Genomic DNA, 8,510 nt, shown 5'->3' on the forward strand with positions numbered 1-8,510 from the left:
TTTGGGCGGTCTTTCTAAAATGCGTCAGAGGTGGTTTTCTTTGCCAGCAAATCTAAATTTGCTGTTGCCCATCAAATAACACTCAGTTCTGCCACTGCATCTTTTCCTTGGAAATCAGAGCTATTCCCACCTATATAATCAAAACTGCCCCTCGAAAATGCCTCAAAACCCTACTGCCTCCACAAGAAGTAAAGCAAGATCTACCCTCAACTGTTCAGAGCCTCCTTTTTCACCTATCAATGAATTCTTCCGCTTCTGATGACACGCATCATACACTAACTGCAGAACCAACCAGGCACTGAGCAATCTGTTTTGTAAAGTGAAAAATAAATTCAGTCACTTAAATAAGACCTCTTACTTCTCTGTAGCTACAATTACCTTAATCAGCATTAGAAAAGAAACAACAAAATTCCCTCAAGATATTTCTCGCCACGCTAAAACCCGCCTGATTGTTTGCCTTTGCTTATTATTATAATGACCTGTCAGATACACCACCCAAAAAAATGCTTCACAGAAATTAATTTCTTCTTCATATTAGTTTGCTTCCCTTGCTCTCAAACACAAATACTATAAGTGATTCTCTCATTGCTTCATAAATAAAGAACACTATCATGCTTCTTAGCTTTTGCTGCCACAGAAAGATTATAGAAGCGCAGTTAAGTAGGAAATTAGATTAATTATTTGTCTTTTGGAATTATGCCCACGTCTGTGGAGTTTCCTCCAAAAATATGAGTTCAGAAAACACCCAAAAATTGCACATTTACCTACAACATGTAAGTCTGTTTAAAGTAGCTGCTACCTAGAAATCGTCTTAGCTAGTCTTATTTTGAATGATGATTATATGATTTTAAATTGCTTTTTCTTATTTCCCTACCTTGGCTCCCAAAACTACAGTAACTAAGTATTCCATTTATAAAGATTTAATTTCCTCATCAGCAGTATCATTTTCCAAATCAAATTCTCCTCTATAAAGACAACTGTCAATTTATTCAATCATAAAAATAAACATAACTTAATAAGACTGCTTTGGTTTCACCTCTAACTTTCACTCTGCAACATATCCAGTGTATTTTCAATTTGAACGCTGCAATAGCTGAAGATCTGCAAATAGACTGTACATTTGACAAGGCTAAATGTGTTAATGTGACTCTACAAATCTTGCCTGAATGTGTAAGACATTCTCATATCTGGACAAAATATTGAAATGGATGCATTTTTCTGAAAGAAAAGCAAATCTTCTCCCTGAAAAATACACTGGTTTGGCTCCAGACTACTTGTATTTAATCCCAAAATATCTGCAGGTGTAGTTAATTTAATTAATAATTTCCAGTAAATCTCTAAAAGTCACAAAACTGATTCCTAGCTCTAAAAAATTTGCCTTAATCTCTGGCAGTATTTTAAACTCTATTACACTGCTGAAAATCATGAGCATTCACAAGAGACAAACTATAAATCCCAAAATTGTAATACTCATTCTAAGGGAAAACAGCCAAAGACACAGGTTACATAGGAAAACTATCCAAAAAAGGTATTTCAACAGAAATAAATTAGGCTTGTGAGGATTTGATTCTACATTTCAGTCTGTAGCTTGGTTATGTCACCCAATTAATCTCCTGACTCTCTCAAACTATTATTTAGTGAAAATAAGACAATGCAAGACGTATTTAATTTTGTATGTATTGATGTATTTAAGTTTGGTTTGATTTTTCCATGAAGAATATTCTTTCTTCACCCTTTAGTGGCAATTGGCCTCACACTCATTTCCTAGCCTCAGTGGTTCAAGTCCCACTTGCATGCAACACGTACTTTATCCAAACTGATTTCAGTGGAAATGGTGCATAAATGCAAAGAATCTGATCAGTTTGATCATTCATGCACATCTGAGGACAGAATACAGCCCCATCTGGTTTAATACTTTCACTCTGGTAACAAAACTGCACCTGAGTATGTTGATGCCTAATATTTAACAGAGTAGTTAATTTAGTAGACAGTTCCAAGTAGTTTTCCCTTAAGCATTCAAAACCAGTGTTGGTCACCAGCAGCACTATCTTGTGGGTCAGCAAAGCTGCTGGGGCGGCTCAGGGCAGAGGTTGAGTGGCACACAGCATCTCTGAACACCCAAAGTTCCACCACAAGCCAGGCTCTGCTGCATCAACCATAAGCACATTAATACTGGCAAAACAGTGTGTAGGGTCTTCCATTTTTGTGCAGCAGCACCTCTTGGCTGTGGATCAATTTCTGTTGCCAATATTCTTGTCCAATTTCAGAAAGAAATCTAACCCTAATAGCTCTTGAAAGGTTGCTGATCCCTATGTCAATAGACAACAACAGCAAATAAAAGTGGCAAATCTATTCCTGTAGTTCAGGATGAATGAAATGCCAAAGCACCAGCAAACAAATATTTGTAAAGTTGAATGCAGAACACAAATTACCTGTAAATACATTTACAGTGATGCTATTTCTGACCTCTATCTTTTCCTCTTAAAGCCTGGGGTTAAATGATAAAGTCATTCATGAAAATCTTTAACAGTTGTTTAAGATGTAGAACTTTGAAAATAAAAAAATACCATCCTTTTAATTCTGTTGTTTTCTCATTTCACTCATTTAGCTGCACCTATCCCATTGAAATCCTTCACATAAGGAGGGAGTCACTGGGTTTGTTCTCTTTTATTTTCTAGGTATCCTCCCCAGAACTGGCAAGGAAAAAATAGTCAACAGTTGTTTCAACCACTTCCACCTCCTGCCTGGCCACCTGCACCTCCTATCCCTCATGTACCACCCACAAAGTGCCCCCTACATGGTTCTGAACCAAAGGCAACTAAACCCCTCAGAGAAAAAGTCCCAAGGGGGTGTTTTTCAGGTCAAGTACCTCTGGAAATTCTTCAGTCCCAAATTGGATCCTACTCGCTAGCAAAGCATCCAGCCCTACAGTGCCACCCCTGAAGATGAAGAGGCTACTCATAAAAGAAGCAAGACTCAGGAGAACTGCACTGAGAGTGCATGCACAGTCCTCCATGGCAGCTAGGCTAGCTCGGGTGGAAGCTATCACACTGCAATATATGGCTGCTGATTTGCTGGCTGCTTGAAAAACTCCTCTCAAACATTTTATTTGGACTAACAACAAATTTTCATGTGATGCCAAAGATGCTAAACCAAAGCCAAACAGTTTAGGAGTGAAAACTAAAGGGAGGTTGAACTGCAAAATAATACTTAAGAGGAAGAAAATATCAAAGTAGCAAAATGAAATGAACTCACTATACATTTTTGGATTTTCTATTCCTTTCTGTCTCACTTGGTCAGCATGGTGAAACCACAACAATTTTCTTTGATGTTGACAGTATCTCAACTGTCCACTGAAATGTGTTGAAGTTGACATTTTTTTGGGGGCTCCTGTTCAAGGTACTAGATTGTTAACTACTGGCATCTCCATTGCATTAGGCACGGTTATCTTCAACTTTTGCCAAAATCAGTTCATACTAGGACAAAGCATCAAGCAGCAAAACTGAGACGCACCTCAGAACACCATTAAAGATAAGCTCTGAGCAAGAAGCTCTTCTACTATAGAAGAAGAACAGCTGTCCCACAATGTCAAAACAATCCTAGTATTACTACATATTATGAGTGCCCACAGACCAGGTGAAATCCAGCTATGCCAGACACTGTGCAACCATGCAGTAACAGAGAGTCTCTGCCCCAAACAGCTTACAGTCTACAGAAACTCAGCAAAGCATATGAGAGAAAAATAATACAGCAATGCAGAGAAATTAACAGTGCCATGGCAGAACACCATGTTCCTTCCAATTTTATTTATGGGTAAAGCAGGTGAGATCGGTGTCACAGAAGGTCAAAGGGAGAAAGAAGGTGAGGTAGGTCAGTAAGGAGGAGAAAGGTAGTAAGAAACAAAGCGGCACGCAGAATGTTCGAGCTGTGCAGCACATTAAGCAAAGTGATACAACTGCAAGAGCTGGCAAACGGAGCTTGAGCAAAACAGTCCATTAGGAAAAGGCAGGAAAAAAACAGTCAAAAATATCAGTAATCATCAGTCTCCTTCATACGCTGCTTCTACAGCTGCTCTACTGGCTTTGGTTTTCAGCTGAATGGCAAGACCCTCAGCTGCCACAAGGAAAACTGGTCTGGCTGTATGTCAGAGGAGCTGAATTTAGAAGGTCAACAGGACATCTCATATAAAGAGAGCTTCCAAAAAAGTGATCTATGCTAAATAGTACTCTTTTTCAGAAATTTATAAATTAAAACACACAAAAATGGCAAATACTTACAATTGGAATGCATTACACGTCAATTACACCTCTGAATCCGAGTTAAAAAGATGACAAGTGCAAGTCCTTATTGCACTAACATTAGCATGGCTATTCCTAGTCACATATAATACTAAGTATTTAACCAACAGTATGAACCTATGTTACTCCCATGGTAAATAATGGCATTTTGAATAGTGGCTGAATGGGAAACAGTAAGTATCTTGCATTTACGTTAGTGTAATGAATCCAAATTAACTCTGACTGCACGATACTACCTACATAAACTGACAGTTATACTGTTAATCCTAATACAGTTCCCACCATCTTTTCAAATCACAGCAAAACTGTCACACTCGTTAGCAGTTTCAACAATGAGGTCAAGCAGTGAGTAGTCACAAAGAGCGAAATGCTTGACGCGCTCCAGAAGTGGGCAGAAGCAGGTGAATAGCCACTACTGTACCAGCTCTGCCCCTTTTTGCAATAGGCCTTATACTGGATTGTCACTTTGCAACCTTGCCCAAGCTGTTACATTTAGGTGTAATTTTGTTTGTATTAACAGCAGTCTGAAAAGATTAATTTCTAAAACAAAGTCAAAGGACAACAGCGCAGAGACCTTAAAGGATTCTCATACATCACTAACCTCACTTGTGTCTCAAAATACAGCCTAGAATATCCAGAACTGGAATAGAAACACATATCTTAAGTTAGAAATAATAACTAGAGACCACCTTGTTCTCAGACAATCTCACAGTGGCCAAATTTACCTATGGACAACAATCACAAAATCCAAACAGGTTTACAATTCGGACCATTTAAATTAAAGTTTCCAGCACTACACTTAGTCTCATCCTGTGAGTTCAATCTGCCACACTGTCACATTCTAACATATCTTAACGTAACAGAACACATGAAAAGGCTCTTCCTTCAGATTACCTTACACATCCCCTCTAAATTCTTCCAAAAACAAGTTCAGCAAGAATTAAATGGACTGTGCTGATTTATTTTTAGTATGATTAGTAATCATTTGAAGTTGAAACTGGTTTTAGTAGGCAAAAATATTACATGTTTTGACTATAAATGCACTTTTACAATTACTATTGGCTATTTTAAAAATATGTCTGACAAAAGAAATGTCCTAAAAAACTGACTAAGCAGTTACCAGGTTTCAGGGGATTTTAGTCTCCTTCCTTCTAATTTTTAGTGACAAAACCCCATCTGACTAAAAATCAGCACCTTTGCACGTTCTAGCATACAGAAGAGCTCTCTCTCTAATTCTTCAGGTAAGAAGGCCTGCACCTGAGACAGAAGATCTGATCATGCTTGGTTCTTAAAAGGACATCATTTGCATGGGTTTTTTTTTCTAAGTATGTACAATGAATTCAGCTAAATGATCACAAAACATCATCACAAACAACAGTACATTCTGTAAACCATTAAAAAGTAGACACATCAATATCAGAATTGGCTAGCTATGCCAGATCAGAATCCCAGTCCGCTTTACATTCCTGCTGGTAGTTCCTATGATAAGCATGTAGCATTAAACAAAAATCATGACCTGTTTAAACAAAGATCAGAGCAGCAGCTTAATCTTTACATTCTCTAGTGAAAAAAACTAACGCCAAAAAAAAGAGTATTGTATTAATACCATCCCACCAGGTTTTGACACAGGGCATGAGGGTTTGCTCTCATCCACCAAGATCTATGTATCTTGAAGAGGAGCGTTTTTATGCACACGAGCATATAGAGGCATTCTCAGTGGTTACTCTACCTTAATTTAGACTGAAGGAAAGGAGATAAGAGGCAGAGGGAATAACGTCTAGGCATGAAATGTTAAGATTTGTCTGTCTCAGATAGCTTGAGACAATGAAACAAAAGAGCCAAGCCAAAACTGTTTAAACACACCATTAGAATTTCATGGCTAGTAATTAGTATTAGCCAATTCATGTATGTATCACATATGGGGTAACCATTACATTTAATAATTCCATAAAAATCCCCAATGGTATGGTTTGAGTGCTTCACCTCTTCTTTCCCTTTCTCCCATCCTCCCTTCCCTCTCATCCCCACGACCCTGAGATTAAAACAGAAATCACACACACACATCTTCCCATCTGAGTTTTACACCAACAGAAAATTTGCATTGCCTGGCATCACAAACCATTTATTATGACTGAGGGCACGACAGATTACTATCACATAACTCCTTAAGTGGTCTTCTCAAAAGATACTCTCTTTTTCAGTAGTGAGATCTCAGACACACAAATTTAAAATGCAGTCCCGCAGTTTAAATATCTGCTGATAGTCTTCCAAAAAAAATGACGAGTTCACTTCATCAGGAGCCAGTCACAAAGTTTAATAATCTTGCCTAGCTATCATTTTACCCAAAATATCCAAAGTTCCTTTAGACAAGTCTGAATCACCTACGAAATTCATTAAGCCGTAACTGAAAGCTGAAACAGCTCTCGATGCTGTACATTAACAGCAGATCTCTTAATTATGATATTGTCGAGGTATAGATTGCATAAGCAGAAATCTTCAACTATTGATCCTCTGCCAAAGAGAATGGAATGTTTAAAAATCTGTTTTCTCCAGGTTCCAAATCTTTACCCTCAGCTCTCCAGTCAAGTATCTGCATTCATGATGTATATGCCATTCTACTCATCTGAAAGTGCAAAATGTAAAATGCTGATATTAAGAAAAAGAAATCCATTAAAACCAGTGAAATCCCTACCTCCACATTCCTAGCCTCTTTTTTTTCCCCCCTTTCCTTGTCTTTTCTTGCTCTACTGCTTTGAACGTGCTGGGTACCAAATAACAGCGCAACAAATCACAGGAATACCAGCATGGATCCTAAAAAAAAGCCAACTTCTGGAGCGTTTTCATCCCAGAGCAAAACTTTGGAGGTCACAAAATCATCTCCTGAGACAAAGCAAAGTTCTTCCACTTCCACCACCTCTTGCCGAGGCTACACGGGAGGGAAGTTACTGGGGAAGGCACAGACTGGTTTTCCTCGGGGGCTTCCCTCCTGGTAAAGTCTCCGGTAGCGGCTGGTTACACCTGAACACTGTGAGGATGCGAAAGGCTGGGGCGGGCAGGCGAGAGGGCGGGCAGCGGTACCGGGAGCCCGGGGGTCGCCTACGTGCCCGCCCGACCTCAGCAGCCCGGCCTCTGAGGGAACTCTACGAACAAAGTAACTTCTCGGCTGGCTGGCGGGAGGCGGATGGACACGCGTGGGGAAGGAGGCTGCTTTCCTCCTTTTACCATCACGGCCCGAGAGGGAAACCCCCGGAAAGGCAGGTATGGGTAGGGCACCGGCAGCCCTTCTCCCGAGAGCACGGTGACAGCCCTTACCTTCACACACCCTCCTCACGCCCGGCAGCAGGCGAGCGCCGGCGGAGACAGAGCTTTCGGTAGTTCTCCCTCCGCCTGGCTCCCGCTCCGCAGAGAAGCCCTCCTCCCCACCCCCCTCCGTAGCTTCACCCCCTTTAGCTTTCGGACATATATATATTTTCTACAGAGCAAAGAGAAGCCACGAGGAAGCTTGGCTGGGAGAAGCAGAGCCCTGACGCGCTTGGGGGTGGGTAGGTGGAGAGGGCAGCTGAGTGGGTGGGGGTGGTGTGGATTTGGGGAGCGGGGAAACGGGGTGAGTGGATTAAAACCCGCCGCACAGCAGTATAGGCAGATCCACACCCCCACCCGCCCCACACCCCCTTCCCGTCTCTTCAGTCCCCAGCCGGCGGACTGCAGCTTGAACCTCGTCACGCTGAACGGATCCCGCACCGGGGAATGGGCCCTGCGCATAATCCCCTCGCCCCGAGCGGCCGCACGCATCCCTCCCCAGCTCCCCATCCCTTCAGGGGCAACAGGGGGTCGAGGAAGGACCTCTCCCAAAATACTTACTCTGCCCGCCGGGGCTGCTTTGAAGACGCAGGATTTTGTGCTGCCGATCGTCTTCTTCTCCAGGAGCCCAGCCTCCCCTCCCCTCCCCCCCGTCTCCCCTCCCCCGCCTCCCCCACCTCCTTTGGGGGGCCAGGAATCCCCCACTGCCGGCCCTCCCCTCCTCCACGCCTGGCCGGGGGAGCCCCGCCAGCCGGTCGTGCCCCGCGCCGCCGGAGCGGCGAGCTGCTGGGGCCGCGGCAGGGGCAGCCCGGCCGAGCATGGGGCCCGCCGTGCTCCCATGACTCCCGGCCGGAGCCGGGACGCGCTGCCGGCAGATTCTGCGGCGGAGGAGCGGGCTAGCGTCCTCCCGCC

At 42.6% G+C, this 8,510-nt stretch overlaps 1 protein-coding gene across 4 annotated transcripts in view; it reads right to left on the reverse strand.

The window, feature by feature from the left end:
* The window catches only part of MPPED1 (metallophosphoesterase domain containing 1), a 70,149-nt gene extending 61,907 nt beyond the window's left edge, over positions 1–8,242 (reverse strand). The window contains exon 1 of one of the 4 annotated variants that reach the window (XM_064165900.1): positions 8,160–8,242. The gene's annotated coding sequence lies outside the window, so the exon portion shown is untranslated. Of the gene's footprint in view, positions 1–7,610; positions 7,631–8,159 lie in introns of those variants that run through there. The other 3 variants (XM_064165902.1, XM_064165903.1, XM_064165905.1) reach the window with 3 other exon arrangements.
* Between the last annotated feature and the right edge of the window lie 268 nt (positions 8,243–8,510).

Source organism: Pogoniulus pusillus, chromosome 27 (genome assembly GCF_015220805.1).
Source record: "Pogoniulus pusillus isolate bPogPus1 chromosome 27, bPogPus1.pri, whole genome shotgun sequence".
Lineage (NCBI taxonomy): Eukaryota > Metazoa > Chordata > Aves > Piciformes > Lybiidae > Pogoniulus > Pogoniulus pusillus.